The sequence below is a fragment of the Cydia pomonella genome, chromosome 21 (assembly GCF_033807575.1).
Source record: "Cydia pomonella isolate Wapato2018A chromosome 21, ilCydPomo1, whole genome shotgun sequence".
Taxonomy (NCBI): domain Eukaryota; kingdom Metazoa; phylum Arthropoda; class Insecta; order Lepidoptera; family Tortricidae; genus Cydia; species Cydia pomonella.
This window is the reverse complement of record NC_084723.1, coordinates 6904667-6928430: the sequence shown is the minus strand read 5'-3', so window position 1 is coordinate 6928430 and position 23764 is coordinate 6904667. Positions and strand designations below refer to the sequence as shown.

Here is a 23764-nt window from a genome sequence, read left to right as displayed (position 1 = left end):
ATGTACAATAATAGTAGATTGTACAACGGGCGCATAAACCAACCCATTGTATCCGAGGCTCACTCCGAGCCAATGTGAGGACTAATATAAGTCGAGAATTCTAGCTGGTATTGTTCAATCCGTTTTACACTTAATTGCGAGGAAAATTAAAAACAAATTTTATGCACTTTAGGTTATTTTACCGAGTACAAATTCGTAACGGTTCAGTTACCTTGTCTGGCAGCTGTGTAGCTGTATGGAAAGGGTTCAAAACGTCGAAATATATTTCAAAATATTATCGGAGATAGATTCAGTTGAAATTATTTTAAATTAACCGCTATCAATAAATAAATAAATAAAAAATAAAAAAAGCCTTTTTATTCCGACTCATTACATTGATCTCAGGTTAAGTTTAACTTATGTTAATTTAGGTACCTTAAAATATATCTAATGACTTTTTATTTATTTTTATTTGAATGAGCGGACCTCCTCGAGAGTAAAGGCCTCTCCCAGTTTGCGCCAATTCTCTCTATCTTGAGCCCTGGCGTGCCAGTTGCTCGTGACATGCTTTGATATATCCTCTATCCATCTAGTGTGTGGTCGCCCTTGGCTGCGTTTGCCTGGTGGCCCTTTCCAGTGCGTGGTTCGCTTCGTCCACCTAGTATGGGGTAGCCTAGCTATGTGTCCTGCCCAGGCGGGCAGGACCGCTATCAATAATATACATAAATCATTTATTTTTTATCAATATCAGCATCTTTAAAATACCCGTTTTCTCTTGGCAAACTTCTCTGCAAACGGATAGTTTAACTTGACCGACGTTTTAGTTTCATACCGTGTATTTGCATTTAGTTTTATGAGGTTCCGTTGCGCCATTCAATCTATACTACTGTCAGAAGAAAATGCGGTGTTCTAGGCATTTCCATAGATTGATACCTACATTATATATAATTTTTTTTTTTTTTTTTTTTAACAACAAATAAATTTATTGACAATAACAATATATAGAATGGATATATACAGATGATTACTATAATTAATTTTATCCTTAGTTTATAATACCTTTGTAGTAGGGGAGAGTCGGTTATATCGTACCAGTTTTTACTTAAATGGTGATATTTTGTGAACAACAATATTTATACGTTTATAAAAGTTCAGTATTAGGCTACATTCTTTATGAAAGATTTGAGGATTAAATTAACATAGTTAAAGAAGAGGGCTTCGATAGTTTTAGAGAAAGTGGAGAAAATAACACAAGCAGTTGACTATTCAGCACCAGATGTAATCGCGAACTGACATTAAAATGTAAATAAACAAATATACTTCAAGTATTCAAATATGGAATAATACTAGAAGAAGAACTTAAAACTATCATAGACAATAAAAGGATATAAAAACTATATTCAACCTCAACAATAGTTAATACTCAGTTTTTCGGAAGCACTGCCACCTATTTCAAAATGATATCTATGAAGCATTTTGCAAGTTTTATTACTTGTATAATTTTTTTTGGTTTGAATATAAATATTTATTACCAAAGCCGGATATCATACTTATACAGCTCAAACATATTTGGCCGTTTAAATCGTATCGTTTGCCAGTATGCTATTATTATATCTTTTAAATATAATCTGTATAAAAACAAAAACATAAGAGTTACAAAGGAATACACATTAGTAAATTCCTAATATAATTATCCCAACCATATTTATTAAAATGTCACTTTGACTTATGTGTTTGTAAGAAAAGGATAAAACATAAATTAGCCGATTGAGGCTTGTAAAGTTTTTATGAAAAGGGGAATATGATTATAAGTACCTTTAAGTTATGGCCCTTTTACACGATGGGCCATCATATTGACCACTAGCGGCCCGCCTTAAAGAGCGCTTGTGCAGTGCACTACCATAAATAATCATAATGAAATTATAAATAGTACCTAATTAATATAATATTACTTATTCATTGTTTATGTACCTATCGTAAACAAGTCAATAATAGTTAAATAAGTAATTATTATTCATTATAAGTTTATAGAGAGCCTATGACTACTCACCTACTGCTATATTTCATACGTAACGCGCGAAGCGGAGCGCTTTGGATTGCGCTCCTATGAAATAAGATTTAGTACATTGAATCAATAGGAAATTCCATAAGAGCGAAAGAGAAGCTTAGCCACAGAAACGTGAATCGACACAAGTTGCGAATTATCTATTCGCACATGTATCGTACAACGTTTTACAGTACATATGGCCCTTTAAATGTTTGACACAGTAACGTGAAATAGAAGATGTTCTATGAAGAAAGACGTAAAATTGGAGCGGCGCTCCTACTGCTCCTAGTCCGTTTGACCTTGTGCCTTCTCAACGAATGCGCGCGCACTCTGCGCGCCATGTTGTCTTTGTCATATGTTCGCAAACATACCTTTTATAGTTGGTCAAGCAAATCTTGTCAGTAGAAAAACGCGGCAAATTTGAAAAATCGCGGGTTAGCAACACTGTGTTTGAATAATTCCAAAATCGCGTGTAATCTGTGTTTTATCTGTGGAATGTGGATCGTCCATCTTGTTTGTTTACATTCCGAATCGGTGCTAATTCAAGAGAAATTTCTGCTCCCTGCATTAAAATAAATATCAATATATTAAATAATATTGTGCATGACCATAAGCAAAGTCAAGATGCCTACAATGTAAGTACAATCATGCTCGTTGATCTTAACCATTAGAAAATTTTGAGGTTATGATAATTACTGGAAGATCCCTGAGAATTTTTAAGATAATGTGCAGTTTTTTCTGTTTCAGGGTTAAAAGGCTTAAATAAAGATAAAACGTATGCTTAAATATATCCATTAAGACGACGAATTGTGTCCTCGAAACCGCAACTAATTCGATTGTTCCCAATATCAACAGACGAAGTCCTCAAATATTTTCAAAGGTAACTTTTTTAAACAATCTTAAGACGTATAAGAACCTTGATTATATCTCCTTTCTTTCGCAACATCTACCTAATCCTTACGTATGTTTGTTGCAGGATTAAAACTCGCCCAATATAAGGCGTTCGTAAAAGTTTCTCTTCATACAAAACTTACCTACGGCGGTTTACGTTCATACGTGTACAACGCAAGCAAGACGAAAAATAAACTTGTTACTTAAAAAAACTAAAAAAATTCGGACAATAGTTTAGATTATTACTGTAAAAGTTGTCCGTTAAATCCTAGTTTATACTTTCTGAAGTCGGTATGTACCTATTTAAGAGAAGTTTTAAGTTGCTTTACCTGTTTGTTCAATAAATTAAAATAATTTATTCAGTGTGCATAATTTTATAAAAATATTTACACATTTAAATCATACCTTCTTTTATCCAGAATCAATATAACTCTATATTACTCACATGAGTGGAAGTTGGTAAGCTTCCATTGTCAAGGTATCTTTTATTAATGTTTTGAGTACCTGAAATTGTGTCAGTTCCTGACAAGTCTTGAATAAACTAATGTGCAAGTTAATAAAATTTCTTAGCATTCTCCTGATATCTAAATGACTTTTTTAAATACCTATCTACATATAAAATATGATTTAGCCGATACATGTAAATATCTAACATTTTTAGCCTATATAAAAACAGTAGTGTGAGCAAAACCTTACTAAGCTAGCATGTAAGAGTGGTCTCAGAGATATTGGAATATCTCTGTACTATAAATTAGGCAAATTGCTTTAGATTAAGTTTTATGTGTAACTACTACTAATAAGAATACTTTAAACTTGAAATTACAATTTTTCAAAGTATTATATGACTAGGTACAAAGTATTCTGATGCTTGGTTGGAGTGGACCAGTAACATTAGTAACTTAATTATATTTTTTCAATGAATGGCCTGAATTAAGTGTAAGCTAAAGTGACCCATATCTTAATTGCCTTGAAATTAAATGAACACCAAAATATCTGCAGTTGTGTTTTTATTTATTTTTAATCTGTATATCTATATAAGTATATTGTAAAACCATTTCAAAATTACACTGGTATGTGAATGTGACATTGTTCAAGAGAAATTCACTAATTTACAATTAACAAGTGGCATAATTATTCTCTTTGGGCTCCTTCAGTTTCTGAACTGATGTTAAAAACAGCTTGCTACCAATTCACTAATTTACAATTAACAAGTGGCATAATTATTATCTTTGTGCTCCTTCAGTTTCTGAAATAGTCCAGATATTTGATATTTAATAAGCCCTACAATTGTGACAAGAATAGTTACAGTGATACCCCACACGTATGGTACCCTACCAGGGCTACCGCTGCCAGTGATGGCTCAGGGGTTACTATGCAGGTACCTATATTTACCTAAATAAAACAATGGATTGTTTTATTCTAGTTAAATTCAGTAGTATAGGTACCTACTAACAGCTCGTTTGGTAAAAAGTACTCAAGTGCAAATGCCTTAACCTTTCGTATGCGCCTGTCAAAATTTACATTTATTTAGCTATGACATCTTCATGTTTAAGTTGAATTTGGTTAAATATATATTTAGCAGATCTGCTCCTAAGCATACCAAAGGTTATAAATGCGAGCGCTCGCCTTTCGCGTCCACCTTTTACTAAGCATACAAACCTTTATTTTAATTCAATCTATTGATATATTTTTCGATTGTACCTACCTAAATATGTCTAATTAGCTTTTGAAGGTTGAATAAAGGAGCATTTGTATTGCATTTTATTGTGATATATCTTTAATATTGAATTCCAACCGAGAAATCTGATAATATATTAAAATCCAGCTACCTGCAGAAGCAATGATTTGATTCAAACATTATTTTCTCCAGCATAGTCCGTTTGCAAATGGGTATTTTTTGATCTCGTTTATCATATTGATTGACATCGTTTTTACTCCAGTTTAAATTGTCCCTCTCATAACAATAACAATTTCCAGATGCTTCAATAAACCGCGAGCGGCAATTTTAGTTGACGTACGAAGAGCGCGCTCAGCGGAAAAAAACTATGTTTCGGTTCGATGTACATTGCTGCTTTTCTTAGCGCAATACTGCTCTGTGAGTGTTGCCATACTTCAGTTTGCTTTACATTGCTACTGACAGACTTTGCTTGACAGACTATAGCTTAGTATTTTTTAAAGCACGCGCGGGAATGCAATTTTGGCTTTTTTTATTCTAAATAATTACACAAGAATTAAAAAAGTGAGTGTAAACAAGTTGTTAGTGGTAAAGTGATAAAAATGAATGAATATAACGTGACATTCATAAAATAATGTGAAAAAACTTAACAAAATCGACTCGAGTTAGATACAAAAAGACGACCTTCAACCTTCGTAAAAACCGATTCCATGAAATTAAAAAAAAACATTCATAATCTCGAAACCATTTGTTAAATGACCTGCAGTTGACGTCTATCGGTCGTCAAGATATTCGTAAAACAGATTCCATTGCGCACTTACCCAAAATCTATAAGAAAGTTCAATGACCGGGTGGACGAAAACCGATATCTATAGGTATTTTGCGACGGTTAATAGATTGGGTAGTTTTAGTTTTCTTCTTTAATGTAAGTGAACACCCGTAATATATAATCATCGGCCGCCGCTGATATTGACCCACTAAGATGGGCCAGCGTGTAGAGAGAGAGGGTAGTGGCTTATGGCGCAGCGGGATGGCCACGATGTCGGGTTTTCGTCCGCACATCAAAGGTCCAGCGATGGTGCCTACGCATCTACACGTGGCCCATTCCATAGTGTGTCGTCTCAACCATCGCAAGGCTGGCCCATTCCATAGTGCGTCCTCTCAACCATCGCAAGACCTTGCTGGTCCAGCGCTGGGCCATCAAAATGGTCCAATAGGCATAAAAAAATGTAGGTACCTACAAACGTAAGATTCTTTTAAAATATTATTTGAAATAAACTTGTTACAAATTTTAAAAGAATGGAAAAGTTTCATTTTGTGTAGACTGAAGACAGACCTGTGTGAACTAAGAACAAATGACACCTTAATTTTTCACCTCTAATAACTTCTCTAAAGAAAGTCAACTAATTTACAAAACTCAAAAGAGTTTAATAAAATAACTTTTCTTTTTAAAATCCCTAAGGTTTAGCTTTTTATGAAAAATTTGTCTGTAGAACATTTTGTATAAAAAAGTAGTATAACCTGATACAGAACAATTTTACTATAAAAAATTTGTCTCAAAAGCTTTTTCCAGTACATATGGGCTACTTTCCCGCACTAGTGCGGAAATGAGCACTTCCGTAGTGCCTATGTCGATTTGAAGGTACTGTAAAACGTTGTACGATATAGGGGCGAATAGGTAATTGTCACCACTCGTTAATTAGCAACGTCATTAATTTGTAACTACTCGTTGCTAATTATCTACTTTCCGCACTTGTATCGTAAATAACTATTGTATAAGACTAATAATCTGATAAATATATAACCAATTATTTTTTGGAACTGGATGGTTAGCTTACATTTCATAACACGTTTTGAAGTTTTAAGTGCACAAATTCAGTCATTCAAATAATATAAAGCAATTGCTAAGAATCTACAGTCCAGCTCGCTGTGCAGTGGATTTCAGTAAAATCTGTTAGTTTGCAGTTTCCGCGTGTCATCTAAAATAACAAGGCATAAGTTTCTAGCGATTATTATTATACTTATTTGTACATTTATTGTCTCACTGCAGAGTCCCTGTTAAAGGCTTCAAGCTCGTCCCGCCATCTCCGCCGCCGACGAGGTCTACCGGGACGCCTTACAATTTGTGGGATCCAACCATTGAACTATTATTACCAAGTATAAAACCCGCACAGAGAACCGGTATCTTGCACCATAAGTTGTTGTTCTTTTGACAACAAACCATAGAAGCGAAGCGTGAACCTCGCGATCTAAACGCGTAAACGCCATGAATTTCACGGCGCTTACAACTTTTTGGTCGCGTGGTACAGGTGGCGATTGTGACAATTTCATTATTTTGCATGGCTAATAGTAATAATAAGCCAATGGATTTAACGAATGGCTTGGCCCACAGGTCATCCGGCATACGGCAGATGTGTCCTGCCCCGTCCCATTTATTTTGGTAGGAGTCTCAGCTACGTTAGGTTATTTAGTTTTGGAGCGCAGTATGGTATTTTAATGCGATTGTTGTGAATGTTACATCTCCTGCCAGGTTGGAAGGTTTCGCATATTCCCTAAATATTATTGAAGTAATTTTATCACCAGCGTGTAAAGCTGGGTTTTGTGGAGTATTATGGGTTAATTTTTTTTGGGTATATCTAAACAAACAAAGATTACCTTTAGAAAATAACGGTGAAATAGGAGAAAAATGTCCTAAGCAGTTGAAGAATAGGTTACTTTACAGTAAATTGACTTCATTACGCAAAAGAAAGAATCACTACCCAATGCAAATTAACCTGAAACCATAAATGAGAAGTTCACTACATTTTTTTGTGATGTTAACACCTATTTAGATCATTAAAAACTTACCAGTTATGATCACTAGTCTCATGTGATGTAATTATACAGTGTATAAGATTAAGCTTTGTCAGGGATTCTGAAACAGAGATGTAAATGAAGTTTATTGCTAGGCATTGAGTTATTATTACTATACTCGTAGGGAAGCTATACCACATAATGAAATTCGGCCCAATTCGAAGAATGATTAAGACGCGTTTAAGATCTTGGAAAGATCTTTAAAAGATCGATACCTAAACGACATGTCAAAATTGACGTTTATTTCGATTCCGCTGTGATCCCAAAAAGATCTATCTACGATATTTCTAACATCAAAGTGACATTGGTTGCCCGAATCGAGCTGATTCTGTCAATTATACCACATTTTCTTCTTCCTCGCGTTGTCCCGGCATTTTGCCACGGCTCATGGGAGCCTGGGGTCCGCTTGGCAACTAATCCAGAGAATTGGCATATGCACTAGTTACGAAAGCGACTGCCATCTGATCTTCTAACCCAGAGGGTAAACTAGGCCTTATTGGTATTAGTCCGGTTTCCTCACGATGTTTTCCTTCACCAAAAAGCGACTGGTAAAATACCAAATGATGTTTCGTCCATAAGTTCCGAAAAACTTATTGGTACGAGCCGGGGTTTGAACCCGCGACCTTCGGATTGCAAGTCGTACGTTCTTACCGCTAGGCCACTAGCGCTTCCGTAAATTATACGACATACAAAGGATATCTGAATGAGAACTTATCTAAACCCGTATGTCATTCTTCGAATCGGACCGAAATTCATGGCGCTTACGCGTTTTGGGTCGCGAGATTCACTCTCCGCTTCAATGGTCTGTTGTTAAAACAACAACTCATGGCGCAAAATACTGGTTTCTGTGCCGGTTCTATACGTAGTGACAATAGTGAAGTGTTGCTAGGTACTCATCTGTGGGCACCTACATAAGTATATAAAATTCGATCGCTTAAATAAGATATTTAACAAATCATCCCGGTTCGACTCTCCTTAAAGATTAAAGTAATGTCTCGACTCGGTTAGACTATGAGGCCAATTCAAATTTACAATGTGACATCATAATTATATCTAAATAATCAGTTACCCATGCGTCTCGCTCGCGCCAATACATGTATCGAGAAGTACAAGTGAAATTCACGCGCCATTGACATCAATTAGATATCATTTTTATGTCACAACGTAAGTTTAAATTGGCCTTTAGCTTTTAAATTCATTGGGTTTTCTCGACTCTGCGATAACTCCGCGTATAAATAAGTACATATTACTCTCGAACCGTCTGCTGTTTTGAATTTATTGTTCAACTTTTTACGGTCCCGAGACTTCATAAATCTAAATTTTCTTTGTTTACGTAAGTTTTGAAAAACAATAACCAGCTTATAATACTTCACTGTACCTAATATGAACAATTAACAAATGTTTTATTACGAAACTCACTATTAAACTGTATGAAAGGCTCATAATTAAGATTCTCAAAATATATTTAATTATAAAACTTCGGGAGCAAATTAAATCATCGTTTTATTAAATTTATTTGTGATTTTAATAAAGTAGTCAATTATAAACTAAGGTATCCGCCATTGGAGGACTTTGCCACTTTTTTTTGGTAGGTATATGACCTCTATTTCAGTAAATAGATTGAAATATATTAAGTATTATTTTATGTACCTAAATTACGTAATGTATTAATGTTAGATACATTAATACATTACGTAATTTAGGTACATCCCTCCTTTAGTTACTTGTTTATAGCTACCCACTTAAACAAAAGAAATATAATGTCCCTAAAGCCTACTTACGTAATAAGGCCTACCTCTATTTTTCCGTAGAGGTCGAAAAATAATTCTCATCTGCGCCCTAAATTGTGGTTTTGTGGTCCGAGGTAAATGTAAGCGCCTAAGTGATAAGCCCTGTGATCTGCGACCCTCGAACATTGGGCAATCCCACTGACACGACGATTCATCCAAATGGGAACAAACCGCAAAACTATTCGACCTACATCCCTAAATAGGGGGAACTTGATTGATCGCTCGTTCAATGACCGAATATTGTGTTTTATATCAATGCCGTAAGGTTTGTTTTCCTTTGTATGAAAATTGTAGCGAAAATTTGTACGGACACTATCCGGACAATGCAATTAATGAAACATTGTTAATAATTATGCTGTTAAAACGGTTCATTATCGTGTTATGATTAATCTCTAGCTGTAAGTTCCATTCTGAAGAAAATGTAACTTGACTGATGTGCATGCACTATTATACCTTGTATGAAACCTAATTTATTTTAAAATCTACATAACGTCTAATGACAGTGAACTATGTACAGCGTAGATTGGGAGGCATTTTGGGGATTTTTGTATGTTCAGTTTTCTTTTTCACTTATGTGCGTCACTGGTTTGGTTTGATATTATTCGAAGATATCAAACATACTGTGAACCTATTTTTGGCTTTTGCCTTCCACACGTGGGTACCTTTAGCTATATCCCAAGATATTAGAGGCGAACATCCAGAAGAGCAGCACAAATTAAGATCCGACATTTATTACAATTATAAAGAATATTGTAACAAAACTTTATCTAACGAAGCAAAACAAAGCTAGTCATAAGTGACGAACAAGTACTACTTGTATCCGTGATAAACATACGTCACAGATGTTACACAGTAAATGACAACCGCTGCCCTCACCACATTGCACCACCGCGAGACTTAAAACTAATGAAATTTCCGGGCACCAAATGTAGCGGGATTTAGTGGGTAGAGTTCTGTAACAAACCAGTGTTGAGTGATCTCCAGTTACGTAAAACAATGAGAGAAAAGATACACTGGTTCTAGTAAGAAATAACGTAAGGAATGACACTCTTGAATGTAGCGAAATTTTGACGCGCTCCAAACGAAGATATTATTCCTTCAGAGATTTAATTTAATTACAGAGACGAGATGCAGGAACTGTGAATAATTCGGTTTAGTGAAATAAATATGCAAATGAGGAGAGAAATAGTCTCAGACCTGTTGCATAAAGGATGAATGCGACACTGCGCCGAACCCGAGCCGTGCCACAGCTGCTTTCACAAAATGTTTTTGCAAAATTAAAATTACGCTTAATTTGAATGCTGTAAATCGTTCCATGGTGTGTCTTTTAAAAACAATATGTACTGAAATTAGTTGTATAGCCCCTTCGGCCGCGTACGCAACCAGAGCTTCGTAACCAGATGCGATCGAAAACTATTTCTGCCTTGTACGAAACCGGTTGCGATCAAAAACTAATTCCGTTTTACTAGTTATCAGTTACGATCGAACACTTTTCTTTGTTGTACGAAACCTTTCGACCGTTGATAAAGTCAGCTAAGATTATATTTATACACCTTGTTATACAGTATAAGTACTGTACACGTTATATATCTAGTCAAAAATCAGAACACAAAAATTGTACCAGTTGATAATATTCAAATACTTTGTTGGCAAATACAATGTAACCTTGTTCCTTAAAAGACACTGGCTTGAGTTGAGTTTTGTTAAATCAATAGTTTCCAAAAAATGCACAGGATAAGAAATTATCATGAGTATCATGACAAAATATTTGAAAAAAAAAATGTATAGCTAGATGGCCCAGACATTGGTTTCGTATAAGAACGAGAAGTGTTCGATCGTAACTGGTTACGGGTAAGACGAAATTAGTTTTTGATCGCAACCGGTTTCGTACAAGGCAGAAATAGTTTTCGATCGCATCTGGTTACGAAGCTCTGGTTGAGTACGCGGCCGAAGGGGTATAGCGAGATACTATGTAACTCAAAGATTAGAATAATATATAAATAATATATGAGATTATATACATACAATAAGATCCTGGTCATGGCACGTATTGTAATGCTTCCTACATATATGCCAAATTCAAACATTACAATGATATCTCACCTGAAACACAGGGAATCCTAATTCAAGCATATGTAAACATCACTATTTTTAAGTCTTTGTTTTATATTAATGTAATCATGGAATACGTGTTTTTAAATAAATTATGTTTATAAATTAGTTCTGTTATAAATTATGATTTATACACTCCCGAATCAAAAGGTAGCTAGGGATACTTTGAACTCCAAATTAATTTGAACTCAAGTAAGCATAATAATATATCTAATATTTATTTGGAGTATTTTTAATGGGGTAGGCAGTGTTGCACGAGTCACTTTAATCTTGTTGAGTTCGGACGCTTAAAATATTTATTTTAAAAGTAAGCTCGACTTTTCAAAATTAACGATTTCATTAAAATTCACAAACGTGTATGAATCGTGAATATTATACGCTTAAAATTAATACTGCAGAGACAGTTAAGATTTTATACATTTTTGCTTTCTGAATATTATATAAATACCTGTCGAATTTAACTTTAATCAGGGAAACATTTAAAGATGTTTTAATTTATTATGGTTAAGTGAAATGATTTATTGAACGAAATAAGCATATACATACGTGTTAAGTATTGAATTGCTGCTTTTATTTATTATATGTATGAGTTCTTTAGCTCCAATAAAAACAAACTTAGGTATTAAATTTACCACAACTTTTTGGAAGAAAAACCACTTCGGCAAATCTGGTTCATCTATTTGTTGTACCTACCTAGTTATACCTCGTTTACACATTTTACATGACAGCCCCGTGTAATCTTCTATCTCTCTCCCACAAATGTCCACTACCAGTATTATCTTGAAGCACTAACTTACCCTGGTGCCTAGATTAGTAATCAGATTAAATTATTACTTCCCAAGAGCCGTAAGTTTCCTTTGAGATGGGACCAATATTTATCAGCGGTTGACGCTTTGTTTATAGTTTAATCAAGATAATTCATTTCCGAAGAGAATTGGGAGCTTTTGTTTGGCAATAATGTAATTAATCGGGTATACAAAGAAGCTCTCTCTAAGCTCTTAGCTCATATATAAACAACTAATGGGAAGGTAAAATCAGTTTCAAAATTGGAATTGAACTACAAGATATTTGATTGCAGACCGTGGTCCATATTTTGTAATTTTTCATTGAATATACAATATTATTTTCATATTATGTGATATTATTTAAAATCTTATAGCTAGTTATTGAATTTAAAAATTACACAAATATAAAACATAAAATTCAAATACTACATACTTGCTTGGATATGCATTCTAGCATGAAGCTGTGTCTAGTGCTTCTGAAAAGGGCAACCCGCCTACTGTACAGTCACGTCTGAAAATATCGACACGATCGAAGTGCCAAAAATATGTATACATGACCTTATGGTCCATATATTAGGGTAATGTATACATATTTTTGGCACTTTGTCCGTATCGATATTTTCAGACGTGACCGTACACTACTGCGAGGATGCCATTGGTACCGCCACGAGCATGCCACGCCAGGGATGCGATTCACAAACGAATAATTGGTTGAAAACGCGCGAGTGAAAACTTCCTCAAACAACAAAAGCGCCTATTTTTTTACGTCCTTAAAATATAACAATTTAAGTACGCTTCGTGTGTAAGAATTCCAATTACCCAAGACAAATCGATCTCTACACGCGTTCTGTGCCCGCGGCCCATTTACAAAAGGGCGTTAGTCACTGTCCATTCTGTTGAAGACGCGCCTTTTTTATATATAACATAATATATTATTATTTTAATGGGCACAGTGTTTGAACGGGTTTGGAACTGAAATAAGCAATTTGAGGCTGATTCTATTTTAACAATTTGATTTTGGTTTATTTTATTTTATCTTAATTTTACGACCATGACTCAGCTTGCGGCGCCTGCACCCAATTAGCATAAGCGGCTATGGTTCTCATGTCATGCAATCAGGAGTCGATTCATAAAGTATCTCATTCGCACTACTGGTGCGCGTGAAATGCCTGATGACACGACTTAAGGTCATATCAAAATGAGATCAAAACCTTAATTCTTAAAACAGAATCGGCCGCTTTATGCCTCAATGAACACTGAAATAAGACGAGCGTGAGCATATTCGATAATTCATGCTTTGCCGTTCAGACGCTGTGTAGAAAATCCCATTTTTCCATACGTATATTGAAATTAAATCTGTACCTAATCATTTTTACGATTGAATTGTTTCATTTTAATAACGCCAGAAGGCGTAGATTTATACACTGTTAAGCTGCCGAGCGTAAAGAAAGGAGTTTTTAAAAATTTGTCTCGCTTTTTTAGATCGCAATACGGTTGCAAAAAATCAAATTAGCAATCTTGAGGATTTTCTCTAGAAACTTCATTGATTCGAAGCCTTATTTTTTTGCCTTTCTATTACGCTCGATAGAAAAAAACAATGAAAACAGGGTTTAAAACGCGGTTAAAAAAATTGTTACAATTTATACACATAAGCTAATTACGTGAAATTTGCTTCTAAATATGTGCAATTTAATTTTTGAGAGAATTTAGCGATGACTTTTTTTGTTAAACCTAACAACAAATTAAAAATCAAAAACATGACATCCGCGGTCCCGAGCACGCACATCCATCTTGCTCGCTCACGCTTAGGCTCAGTGAGAGTGAGAGAAGGACACGAACTGCGCCTTACATTACGAACCTACAGGGCCTTAAGCCATTTTTAAGTTTCTTCCTGCTAGGTTCAAACCACGGTAAGAGCATTTACTTATGAGTTTTAAATTGTTTTCACATGGATATTTGTTATTTCTGTCCATGATCATTCACCAAATGGTCTGTTGAATTACGTAATTGTCAGCAGTTTAGCTTAATCGGTAGTGACCCTGCCTACGAAGCAAGAGGTCCCGGATTCAAATCCTGGTAAAGGCATTTATTTGTGTTATAATAATAATAATAATTCAGCCTATATACGTCCCACTGCTGGGCACAGGCCTCGGCTATAGTCCCCACGCTAGCCCAATGCGGATTGGGGATATCACATACACCTTTGAATTTTTTCGTAGACGTATGCAGGTTTCCTCACGATGTTTTCCTTCACCGAAAAGCTAGTGGTAAATATCAAATGATATTTCATACATAAGTTCCGAAAAACTCATTGGTACGAGCCAGGATTTGAACCCGCGACCTCCGGATTGAAAGTCGGACGTCATCTCGGCCGCCACGGCTTTTATTTGTTAATTTCACAAATATTTTTCCTGAGTTATGGAGGTTTCTTTTATAAGTTTTTATATTATATAACTATATCTACTTTATCTATCAATAGGATACAAAAAAAAAAAAAAAAACAAAATACATTTTTTTTATTTCCTTAAAATACACATGGCCATGATTTAAGGGATAGAGAATAAATAGGACAATTATTCGATTAATGTATTATAAGTATTAAATTGTCAAATTATAATATGATGTATATAAGTGAAAATAATTAAAACAATATTTGCTGCACATCTTGCCTGAAACACAGAGCATCCTAGTTCAGGCACATGTAAACTGTCACAATTTTTTAAGTTTTTGATATTAATACGTGCAATTGTGAATTGTGTGCGTGTTGTGATATTAATACCATGCAATACGTGTTTAATAGTACATTACGATACAAGTGCGAAAATAGGAAATTCGAAACGAGTGGCCATATATTAAAACACGACCGAAGGGAGTGTTTTAAATCGACACGAGTTGCGAATTTCCTATTCTCACATGTATCGTACAACGTTTTACAGTACATATGGCCCTTTAAATATTCGACACAGTAACGTAATATCGTCGCTGCGCTTGTAAAATCCGCTATGTTATAAAACCCAACTTTACAGGAGACACAAAAAACATGTTTATATTATAACTTTATATAGAACACAAAAACTGGGGATGTCAAAAATTCAAGTCTTCAATGGGGCATTATATAATGAGATGTATGGAAATTTTAACTTCTTATTTAAGGAGCTATAATTTTTTATTTATATTTTGGGCACATAGCGGATTTTTTTTGTGTTGCAAAAACCGATATGTGCTTTCGAAGACACATGTCGGGTTATTTTTCTACACAATATCACTTTGATGAAGCACTAAGCTTATTTGTACCACATAGAAACGAATGAAAAAACATATTGTTGTGTATTGAACTGTTTATTGGCATCAATTTTTATGATATTATTGTTTTTTTTTTCTAATTAAAAAATTGCAATAAGTGTTTTTAACTGGTAATTTGTCAAAGCATGTCAACATTGTCCAACATAATGTTTATCAAATAACCAAACTACCTATTCTAACTATATCTTAAGGCGTATTCTGATTTTAACAGGTTACGAATTTGATCTAGATTGGTAATGGATATGATCTGTCAGTGTCAAAAGCCATATCATCAAAATTTATCATTGATAAATTAAGAAAATGTGCTTTGTCTGATATCTAAACGCACTTATATACATAGATATATTAAGGTACCTAATATATCTACCTTATTAGATGCCTAATATACCTACGTAGAAATATTGTCATAAAATGCATTGTAATCACGATGCATAAAATACTTCAATAACTATAATCTATTTAATTTAGTTTTATTTCTATGTCGAACTCTGCCTTTCTTCTTTGCGTTATTAGAGGCCACTCTTAATCAATGGGTCGCAGTTTATAATAAGTTTATCTGTTATTATACAGCAGGGACCTTACGCCGTTCACCGTCGGACCACCGGTTCTTTTACCAGGACGTATGGACTTGTAATTACTAGGCAGGTTTTCGTTATCCTTCAAAAATGTATTATCTCTATAATTTTCTTACGAGTACAATATACATCATCATTATCATCATCATCATGTCAGCCCTTTATTGCCCACTGCTGAGCATAGGCCTCTCTTCTAGTACGCCACTTGTCCCGGTCTTGAGCTAATCTTATCAAGAAGTGACCTGCGTCCATATTATACAGTTGTGATGATCTAGCTTTTCGATTACTATTAATATAATCGACTGGTGCGTAGGTATAAAGACGTGTGAAGTGCACACTATCAACCTCCATTATATATACTCCTTCAGGTGTTTCGTTTAGTTTTGTAGTTATCTCTATTATCAATACGTGGGAATTTTGCCTATCTTCAAATATATGAGAACAACTGTTCGACTTTAACAGAAAGTAATGATGTTTGACTTTAGCATGGCTGCTTGAAATTTCTTAAGGAGTCATTGGTTCTTGTAGTTCATCTATTCCGGCAAACAAAACAATTGAAACTGAACACTCAGAGTAACGTTTATCGTTAGTAGTGTTGTTACGGGTTGGCAAGGATGTTAAATCAGACTCAGTAAGCTTATTAACTACGTTTATTAGATCTAACTAAAACTAAGCACTAAACTAAGTGTTGGACGCCAGGAGAGTTTCCGTCAGTTGTACGACGTGGTACCCATCCAAACCACTGCCTTTGTAACGGCCAGCTCAGTCATTCGGTTATAAATACTTTAATAGCCGTGAACCAAAAGGGCATGTCGATACGCTAAAACAAAATACAGACTTGTTATTCCTCCCTACAAGGAATAATAATCGAAAGTAACTTCAACGGCTAATTATAAAATACTAACATCCAATTCTATACCTAATACTAAAACTTACCCCTTGATACAGTTGAGACGGCACTCACAAAATAACCAAAATATTATAAATATAAATTCACTTCCACTGGCAGGATGTCTAGACGTCTATTTCAAATTACTTATTTCGATAAATTCGTTTTTACGATATTATATCACAACAGTGGAAGATCGATGTCTACTTGACTCACCGTTGCAAGTTCAAGTCTCCGTTTCAACTTTTTCTCGACATGACCGCAAACTTTATTTTTTAAATCTAACATTTACATTGCTCCAATATTTAAAACACACCAATAAAACATACAAAAAGTTCACTCATGCCGGGGATCGATCCTCGGGCCTCTGATTTGCTAGTCAAGCCCGAATACCACTGGACCACCAGGAGACATAGCTAGCTGTTGTAAATAGGTAACCAGTTTATGCGTCTTTGAACCATTGTACTGTATTGCAACGACAGAAGGACTAATATAGATTGATACCAGTCACCTTTAGTAGGCTTAGTGACAACATAACATGCCCCGTCCCTCAATAAAAATAAATAAATCACATTTATTTATTTATTTTTACATAATAGGGTTTCAGATCTTTGATATGCCATACACCAATATTCTTGCCATGGGCATTATTTAATCTAAATACAATATTTGAAAGTTTTTCCACTACAACAGCCCTGTCAAATTTTGGAGCTAACTTAGCCATAAACTTATTACTTGCATTAGATAAACACTTGGTTCTTCTCCAGACTATATCACCTACCACAAAGGTCGCTAGCCTTGTTTTCTGGTTATAACGATAACTACTTTTAAGGTGTGCATTTTTTATTTTATCCTGAACCTCTCTAAATATCTCGCCCCTTGCTTCCAGACTATCGAGATAGGGTACCGTGTCTATAGCAACACTATCAGTTGGAATAACTATTGTACGCGCCGACGGCAAGGGTAACAAATTCGAGACAGTGGTTTCCCTACCAAAAAACAAGTAAGATGGAGTGCGCCCCGTAGTTTCATGAATGCCGTTCTAATTGCATGACCTAACTCATCTATGTTTTTATCCCACTCATTATGCTTTTTGGATGTTATATAAGAAGAAATCATTGTGCCTACCACGCGATTTACCCTCTCGGTCGGATTGCTCTGCGGATGGTAGTGCGGCGTGTATCTGATTTCCACACAGTATTTAGAAGCTAAATCCTTAAATAGATGTGACTCGAACTGTTTTCCATTATCGCAAACAATGACTTTAGGCGCACCGAATAACAAGAATTGCTTTTCTAGGATTTCGCACATTTTATCCGCCCTACCCGTACGTAAAGGAAATAAAACTGTGAATTTACTAAATAGGCAGGTTATCACTAATAACATGGTGTTACAATTTTTACTTTTTGGAAAGGGACCCATAAAATCCATAGCTATTACTTGCCAAGGCCACTTTACTTCTCTGTGCTTCCCCATATGTCCTAAAGGTAAATCTTGGGAGACTTTACGACTGGCACAACATTCACAAGCTTTCACATACAGTTTCACATCTTTTAGCATGTCGTGCCAAAAAAATTTCTGTTTTACCCTGAAATATGTTTTCCTTATGCCTAAATGACCGGATGTGGGAATATCATGGCACTCTTGAAGCACTTTCTCCCGCAATGGCTCCGGTACAAAAAGCTTCCATACGTCCTCTTCACTAGGGAATTCTTTCATAGGGACTTTTTTAAAGAGTAGACCATCGCTAACTATCCATCCCGAATTGCTTACACCATTGGCTATCTTTGCAACCTTATTTTTGTACCATGTGTCTTTGTGGCTATCTAAGATCTCAATAACATACATCTCACACTCTGCCTTAGGCACACCTCGAGATAAAGCATCCGGGACAATATGGCATTTTCCCGGTCTATGAATGATGTCGAAATCGAATTGTTGAAGTTTCATCGCCCAGCGAGCCAACCTTCCATGCGGGTCCTTCATCTTATGAAGCCAAAGTAGCGCGCTATGATCCGTCACTACCGTAAAATGAATCCCATCAATATAAGGTCTAAACTTTTCTATTGCAAAGACGACACTAAGCAGTTCCCTTTCTGAAGCCGAATATTTTACCTCTGTATCATTAAGTTTCCGACTTAAATAAGCTACCGGCTGGTCAGCTTCGGCTACTCTCTGACAAAGCACAGCTCCGATGCCCGTACCGGAAGCATCACACTGAATGACAAACGGCTTCGTGTAATCGGGACACGTCATCACTGGTGTCGAAGTTAACAAGGTCTTCAGACTTAGCCAGGCTGTTTCAGCTTTCTCAGTCCAAACCAACTTCTTCTTCTTTCCCTTGGTTAAATTGTGTAGTGGAGCCGCCACCATTGCAAAGTCCTTAACAAAGCGTCTGTACCAACTTGCAAGCCCTATAAACCTTTTCAATTCCGTAAACGTTTTGGGTCTAGCAAAGTTCAATATTGCCTCCACCTTTTCCGGATCTGTTCTAAGACCATCCTTTACGACATATCCAAGGTACCTTAGATTGGGTCTAGCGAATTTACACTTATCCACATTAATTGTAAGGTTAGCCTTCTTCAAAACTACCATAACTTTCCTTAATAGGCGTAAATGCTCTTCGAAGGTCGCCGAACATATAACAATATCGTCGAGATAGGCCCAGACCTTGCCTTCCTCAGCATGAAACAGAATGTCCATAAGTCTTTGCTGAGTCTGAGACGCGTTCACTAACCCAAACGGCATCACCTTAAAATGGAACAGCCCTCTGCCCGGAACGGCAAAAGCAGTTTTCTCTTTGCTGCCTTCCTCCAGCTGGATTTGCCAAAAGGCAGATTTTAAATCGATAGTACTTAAGAACTTAGCATTACGTAGACTATCCAGTATGTTGGCTACTCGAGGCAGAGGGTACGTATCTCGTTTCGTAACCTTATTTAGCTGTCTACTATCCAAACATAGTCTATTTTCGCCGTTAGGCTTTTTAACGATCAGCACCGGCGAGCACCAAGAGCTGTAAGAGGGTTCTACTACGTCTTTTGCTAGCATATCATCCAATTCCTTTTCAATGGCTTGTTTTACTATTGGCGAAAAATTTTACTGCTTTTGATGTATGGGTTTGCTTTCACCAGTGTCTATACTATGCTTTAAGATGTCCGTTCTCCCTAACCCATTTCCGACTGTGCTCTTAATTTCTTCTATTAACCCTTCCAAACTTGCCAGCTGACTTGAAGAGAGATTTTCTTTATCAATTATTACAAGCGCGTTTGTTGTATTCATCGCAGCTAGTTCCACCTTCTTATCTTCCTCTTTACCTCTAAACTTCAATCCAATGCCGAACTCATCAAAGAAATCTTGGCCCAAGACGAAGTTCTGCTTTAAAGCTGGCATGACCATAACCGGAACTACCTTAAATTGATCGTCGAAGTTTATGGGCACATCAAAAATCTCCGTAATCTGGTGTGCAACCCCGTCGGCTACTGACATCTCAATCGGATTCCTCTTAACCGCCTTCAACCCTAGTCTCGTAAGAGTCTCTGCAAATCGTGCATTGACCACTGTGCGACATGCTCCACCATCGAGCAACCCCACACAATCATAACCTAAAATATTTAATACCACATACTTCCTATTATCATTTATCTTTTTAACTACTAATGGGCATAAATCACTATCATTATGAGCAAAGAACTTCTTAATTATATTCAACCAAGTTTGCCACTCTAAACTTTCACGTCCTAGGGAGAAATTCAGTTGGCAAGACTCGAACCTCTCCCTTGCTCTTTTCCCTGACAAACACATTCCTTTGTCGTTGTTCCAAACTTCCCACATCTGTAGCAGAATAGTCTCTGTTTCGGCATTGAACACTGCCTGAACACATGGCCACCTTCCCGACAGTTCCAGCATCGTTTTACAGTCTGAACCGATCCCTGGTCGTGTGCCGTGTTAACTTCCGCAACCTCGCCTATACACTTATCAGTCCCCTCTGCAGTATTTGCTACACCCTTATACGCTAGATCTGGCTCCAAAACGTTGACAGTCAGTTTAGGTTGCTGAAAACTTTCACAATTAATCTTTGTTCGTTCCACAATTCTCAACACATTCATCATATCAGAAACAGAATCAAATATATCCCTACAGATGGCACGCTGGTAATACGGTGATAAATTCTTCTGAATAATTAATACCTTTTCCCCCTCTGAAACCCTGTTAGGCAATCGGTTGAACATATTCTGCATAACAGAAATATATATTAGCACAGACTCATTACTGCCTTGCGTCCTTGCCCTTATCTCCGCTAATAGCTCTTCCTGATAATAAGGTCTCTGGAATGCACGTTTCAGGAGAATGACCAACTCATTCCAACTACCAGCGTACTCCTTATTGGCCCTGAACCAGACTAATGCATCCCCTTCAAAAAAATCAATCGCGTAACGCCATAGGTCCAAATCAGTTGCATTTCTAGCCTCTTTCAATTCACTAACTCGTTCCAAGAAAGCGTTCACACTCATTTTATTTCCTCCCGCGAATTTAAGACCCCACTGATGAACCGGCACTAACTTCCGTTTAGGTAACATATCATCCTCAGCAATGGTCGAGTAACGCACTAACCTGGGCCTACTATTCCTATCCTGCTCCCGCTTACTGTCTGTGAACACAACACTCCTATCGCCGCTACCCAACACTTCCCCCTGTTCGCACTCCACCATACTCGTAGAAGCGCCACCGATAGGATCCTTAGGAACACTAGGCTGACCCTCCAATCTCTGAATAACTAAATGCCCTAATTCCCCCAAAGTGTTCTGTAAAATCTCCTTATCGTCTACAGTCAGGTTTTCGCCCTCGACAATGTCATCCTGCCCTTCCAGCTTATCTACCAGAACCTGACACTGCTGCAGTAAGCCTTCCTTACGAATACCCTCATCTTCGGTTGCCTGTTTCACTAAAAATAATCTGTTTTGAACATGATACAGCCTGGAGATCAACCTTTTAAACAAAGTCCTATCTGGTTTGCCAGTCAACTCAGCAACGTAATTTGACAGAACCCGCAGTTTTGCCGAGCATATTTCAAGGTCAACTTGAACAGAGTCTGACTTCGGTGCCTTAATTTCTAACCCTGAACCCTTGTCTAGCTCTGAACGCATCAGTTCCGTCAACAGCCTTTTCATAACCGGCACTGTCGCTGCCTTTAAAACAATCCCCCGGCACGCGAGCTCATACTCTAATTCATCTTTCAATAAAAAAATAGGATCCATGTTTAACACTATTTACCTGTAGACAAACCCAATGATTTAAAAAAACGTAAAAACAATTCACATTTAAAAACAAACAATTATCAAGGCTTAATAAAAACAATGGTCCTGAGTAGACAATCTAAGATTAACATAAAAAATTTCAATTATCACCTAACAAAAAAAACAGTATTCAAAAACAAAAACAAAATATTATAGCTACTCAAATACTCCTAATGTAATATATAACCTGTCTATTTATATTAACCCTATTTTATCTACACTATATTACCTACTAATCTTAACACAAACAGAACGACTTAATCATAACCCACAGAAATTTAAAAACAACTAATTAAAAGCAAATTAACATTACATGCAAGGATTACGCTGCAAAAATTGCAAAATTCACCTCAACGACCTTTGAACTGTGACAACCGCTTGCCAACCAACCGTTATTTTACGTTGGGCGCTAATTTGTTACGGGTTGGCAAGGATGTTAAATCAGACTCAGTAAGCTTATTAACTACGTTTATTAGAGTTATGTTATGTTGTCACTAAGCCTACTAAAGGTGACTGGTATCAATCTATATTAGTCCTTCTGTCGTTGCAATACAGTACAATGGTTCAAAGACGCATAAACTGGTTACCTATTTACAACAGCTAGCTATGTCTCCTGGTGGTCCAGTGGTATTCGGGCTTGACTAGCAAATCAGAGGCCCGGCTAGCTCAGTCGGTAGAGCATGAGACTCTTAATCTCAGGGTCGTGGGTTCGGGCCCCACGTTGGGCGCCAATTTGTTACGGGTTGGCAAGGATGTTAAATCAGACTCAGTAAGCTTATTAACTACGTTTATTAGATCTAACTAAAACTAAGCACTAAACTAAGTGTTGGACGCCAGGAGAGTTTCCGTCAGTTGTACGACGTGGTACCCATCCAAACCACTGCCTTTGTAACGGCCAGCTCAGTCATTCGGTTATAAATACTTTAATAGCCGTGAACCAAAAGGGCATGTCGATACGCTAAAACAAAATACAGACTTGTTATTCCTCCCTACAAGGAATAATAATCGAAAGTAACTTCAACGGCTAATTATAAAATACTAACATCCAATTCTATACCTAATACTAAAACTTACCCCTTGATACAGTTGAGACGGCACTCACAAAATAACCAAAATATTATAAATATAAATTCACTTCCACTGGCAGGATGTCTAGACGTCTATTTCAAATTACTTATTTCGATAAATTCGTTTTTACGATATTATATCACAACAGTGGAAGATCGATGTCTACTTGACTCACCGTTGCAAGTTCAAGTCTCCGTTTCAACTTTTTCTCGACATGACCGCAAACTTTATTTTTTAAATCTAACATTTACATTGCTCCAATATTTAAAACACACCAATAAAACATACAAAAAGTTCACTCATGCCGGGGATCGATCCTCGGGCCTCTGATTTGCTAGTCAAGCCCGAATACCACTGGACCACCAGGAGACATAGCTAGCTGTTGTAAATAGGTAACCAGTTTATGCGTCTTTGAACCATTGTACTGTATTGCAACGACAGAAGGACTAATATAGATTGATACCAGTCACCTTTAGTAGGCTTAGTGACAACATAACAGTGTT

The 23764-nt window shown here is 36.4% G+C and overlaps 2 long non-coding RNA genes and 1 other non-coding gene across 3 annotated transcripts; 2 read left to right on the top strand and 1 right to left on the bottom strand.

Moving 5' to 3' along the window:
• Window positions 1-2411: 2411 nt before the first annotated feature.
• On the top strand, window positions 2412-3170 carry LOC133529734 (uncharacterized). Its single transcript, XR_009801192.1, has 3 exons — window positions 2412-2661; window positions 2774-2906; window positions 3003-3170. It is a non-coding gene; the product is annotated as an uncharacterized LOC133529734 (long non-coding RNA).
• Window positions 3171-22848: 19678 nt separating this feature from the next.
• Window positions 22849-22921, top strand: Trnak-cuu (transfer RNA lysine (anticodon CUU)). The gene has a single exon. It is a non-coding gene; the product is annotated as a tRNA-Lys (tRNA).
• A 46-nt stretch (window positions 22922-22967) lies between these two features.
• Window positions 22968-23764, bottom strand: LOC133529749 (uncharacterized). The gene is made up of 2 exons (XR_009801200.1): window positions 23268-23764; window positions 22968-23151 (listed from the first exon to the last, which is right to left on the bottom strand). It is a non-coding gene; the product is annotated as an uncharacterized LOC133529749 (long non-coding RNA).